At 41.0% G+C, this 4030-nt stretch overlaps 1 non-coding gene across 1 annotated transcript; it reads left to right on the plus strand.

Annotated features, from left to right (window-relative positions):
- The first annotated feature begins 1164 nt into the window (after positions 1–1164).
- On the plus strand, positions 1165–1268 carry LOC148548152 (small nucleolar RNA R71). The gene has a single exon (XR_015898788.1). It is a non-coding gene; the product is annotated as a small nucleolar RNA R71 (small nucleolar RNA).
- The last annotated feature ends 2762 nt before the right edge of the window (positions 1269–4030 follow it).

Consider the following 4030-nt stretch of genomic DNA (forward strand, 5'->3'; position numbering starts at 1 on the left):
TTGAGTGAGCTTTTCCTGGGAAGAAGTTCCTTCATATACTTGATGAATGCAGGCATTTGTTGAATTGCCTTGATGAATGGTATGTTCACATGCAAAGATGCAAACAAGTCTAGGAACCTTGAGTATATTCTTTTTCTCACAGCACCATTGAGCAGTTGAGGGAATGGTGCATAGAGCTTTAGCAGCTCTTGTTGTGAGATTTCTGGTTCTTTGTGATCTCTATCCTCCTCCTTTGTTGAGTTGTCTTCAGGTTGTTTGCACATTTTGCCTTGCTTGTCTTCAATCTCTTGATCACTTGTAGTGACCATTTTGCAATCTTCCCATCTTACTTTCTTTGCTTCTCCCTTGGGGTTCTTCTTCGTGTCACTTGGGAAGCTATCAGTAGGTTTGGGAATCTTCTCAGCTAAATATCCCACCTGGAATTCCAGCTTCCTAATGGTCTCTCCCTGGTTCTTAATATTGGCTCGCACCTCCTCTTTGAATACCTTGTTTTCTTGAATCTCTTGGCATATTCTTTCAAGTAAGGCTTCAATCTTAGAGAGCTTGTCATCAATTGATGAGTGATTCAGAGCAGACGTGCTGTTTTGGTTTTGATGAGTGTGTGGAGACGTGTTGTTGTGGGGATGTTGAGATGTTCTCTGGGTGAATTGCTGGTGAGCTGCATTGTTGTTGGAGTTGTAACGTCTCTGGTCTTGGTTTTGATCTTGCTCACTTCCCCACCAAAAGTTTGGGTGGTTTCTCCATCCAGGATTGTAAGTCTTGGAGTATGGATCATAGTTTTTCCTTGGTGAATTCCCAATGTAGTTGGCTTGCTCCTGACTCCCCTCTGCTTCTTCATTCACTCCTTCTTGTATTTTTGATGAGGTGGAGATTGCTGCTATTTGGTTCCTCTCCATCTTCTTGGTGAGGTCAGCCAGCTGCAAGGTAATGAGCTTGTTTTGGGCCAACAGAGCATCTACATTGTTTAGCTCCATCACTCCTCTTGTGTTCCCTCTTTCGGAAGCATAGAAGTAGTCGTTTTCTGCTACTGTTTCAATAACATCTATGGCTTCCTCAATGGTCTTCTTCATGTTCAAAGATCCTCCAGATGAATGGTCTACGGCCTTCTTTGACTCATAAGAGAGCCCTTCATAGAAAATGTGCAGCTGCACCCATTCGTTGAACATGTCAGGTGGACACCTCCTTGTTAAGTCCTTGAACCTCTCCCATGCTTCATATAGAGTCTCACCATCTTGTTGCCTGAAAGATTGGACCTCAGCTCTCAGCCTATTGATTCGTTGAGGAGGGTAGAATCTTGCTAAGAATTTGTTCACCACATCCTCCCAAGTTGTCAAGCTCTCCCTTGGGAAGGATTCCAGCCACTTGGCTGCCTTGTCCCTGAGTGAGAAGGGAAATAAGAGCAGTCTATAGGCGTCAGGATGAACACCATTAGACTTCACTGTGTCACATATTCTCAGGAAGGTGGTTAAATGTTGATTGGGGTCTTCTTGAACACTTCCTCCAAACGAATAGTTCTTCTGAACAAGGGTGATGAGCTGTGGTTTAAGTTCAAAGTTGTTGGCATGGATTGTTGGCTTTTGGATGCTACTTCCACAATTGCCTGGGTTTGGATTAATGAAAGAGCCCAAAACTCTTCTATCCTCCCCAGCATGATTTGCTCCACCTCCTCTGCCATGGTTGTGAGTCTCTTCTTCATGAAGATTTTCCATGTTGTCTTCCATGTTTGGTTCAAAGTATTCCTCAAAGTGTTCCTCCTCTTCTTCAGCACCAACTACACATTTTTCTTTTGCCTCCCTCCTTAGTCTAAGGAAGGTTCTCTCAGGTTCAGAATCAAAGGAAGTTGAAGCCCCGCTTCTTCTCCCTGTCATACAACCAACAAGTACAAGCAAAGAAAATAGGTGCAGACAGTATTTGTGTCAGAATAACTGTTAGTTGTGGGTGATGCAATATATCAAACAGTTAGTGGGTTAGCAAACAGAATTGAAAATAACAAAAAAAATAAAAGAGTAGAGGGGGAAGGGAAGAAGTTTAACTAAAACAAAAAGTAAATCACTCAAACAGAAAAATGAAATTCACAAAATAAAAATGCTCAATCTAGTGATCTTCCAATTTAATCATTGTTGATGCACAATCAATCCCTGGCAACGGCGCCATAAACTTGATGCACGGAAAACTTGTCTCTCAACAAATCTCCCTTCGGCAAGTGTACCGAATTTGTCGTCAAGTAAAAACTCACAATAGAGTGAGGTCGAATCGTACAGGGATTGATTGATCAAGCAACTTTAATTAGAAGAATGTTCTAGTTGAGCGAATCCATAATTTGGGTTGAGAGTTACAGAAAATAAAATGGCGGGAATGTAAATAACAGAAAAGTAAATGCTAGACTTAAAGGACTGGAAGTAAATGACTGAAAATAAATTGCAGAATTGTAAATGGGAATGGGGGATTTGCTCATAAAAGTAAATGACAGAAATTAAAGAGAATGGGTAAGATCAGAGATGGGGAGTTCATTGGGCTTAGGAGATGTTGCAATTCTCCGGATCAAGTTCATTTTCATCTCTTCCTCAATCAATGCACTCATTGATCTCCTTGGCAATCTTAAGTGATTGAATCATAATTTCTTGCAATTCAATCTCTCAAATCTTGATCAATAGCCAATTCCTTGGTCAATTGCTCATGAGAAGAGATGAAGTATGGTCACTGATTATACCACATGCATTTCCCAAATCAAGTATTGAGAGGGTTATAGTCACATACCCATCCAAATCCAATTTGGTCCAGCATGAGAAAGCATTTCTAGCTTGATCTCTTCATTCCTCTTTCAAGGTTCAAAAGAGATCCAAGTTTGAATAGCTTCTCTTTCAAGATAACTACTCAATTGGATGAAGATCGAAAGCTTTCAAGTAAAATCAAGAGAAAAGATAGAAGAAGAATAATGAAAATTAGTATTGATCTATCAAATTACAACAGAGCTCCCTAACCTAATGAAAGGGGTTTAGTTGTTCATAGCTCTTGAAAATGAAAACAAAGATGGAGAATACATCATAAAACTAGAAATTTCAGAGAAAGTAAAATACAGAGAGTAGTTCTCTTTTTCCCAGCCTCCAGAACTTCTTTTACAATTCAAAGCTACTCCTATATATACTACTCTTCTCAGCTTCTAGTTTACTCTTCAAGTCTTGGGCCTTTGGATCTTGAGTTTGAAGCAGTTCTTTTCTTCATTTGGGCTTGGCTTTACTTGTAGAGAGAAAGTGCTAAGTGGGCAGAGACTTCAGCTCAGGACGTTAGGGGTGTTAATATTTAGTGAGAGTATAAGTTCGAGAACGTTAGTGACACTTAACATTGTCACTAACGTTCCAATGCACCCCTTTGCCTCATGTTAAAACCCACGTTAACTAGGTTAATGTGGCTCTTAACGTTGCCTTGTTAACCTTCGAGAACATTAGTGACACTCAACATTGTCACTAACGTTCCAGTGTGCCCCTACTTGCTTCACGTTAAAGCTCACGTTAACTAGGTTAACGTGGCTTCTAACGTGGCCCTTGCCATCCTTCGAAAACGTTAGTGACATTCAACATTGTCACTAATGTTCCAATGTGCCCCTAGGTCTCCCGTTAGAGTCCACGTTAACTAGGTTAACGTGGCTTCTAACGTGGCCATCTTTTAGCCATCCAAACGTTAGTGACAATGTTGAGTGTCACTAACGTTGGCTCATCCTTCATTCCTCATCGTTAGCTTCCACGTTAACCAAGTTAACGTGGAAGTTAACGTGACTCTTGGGGGTTGTGTGGTTGCTTCAACGTTAGTGACAATGTTGAGTGTCACTAACGTTGTCGACAACTCTTCATCCCTTACGTTAGTTCCCACGTTAACCAAGTTAACGTGGGAGTTAACGTAGTACTTTGCACCATAGGCCAACGTTAGTGACAATGTTGAGTGTCACTAACGTTGGTTTCTCTTTCCCCTTTAATGTTAGAGGCCACGTTAACCTAGTTAACGTGGCTTCTAACGTGGCCACTTATGAGTAATT

The sequence above is a fragment of the Arachis ipaensis genome, chromosome B8 (assembly GCF_059453495.1).
Source record: "Arachis ipaensis isolate K30076 ecotype BB chromosome B8, ASM5945349v1, whole genome shotgun sequence".
NCBI lineage: Eukaryota > Viridiplantae > Streptophyta > Magnoliopsida > Fabales > Fabaceae > Arachis > Arachis ipaensis.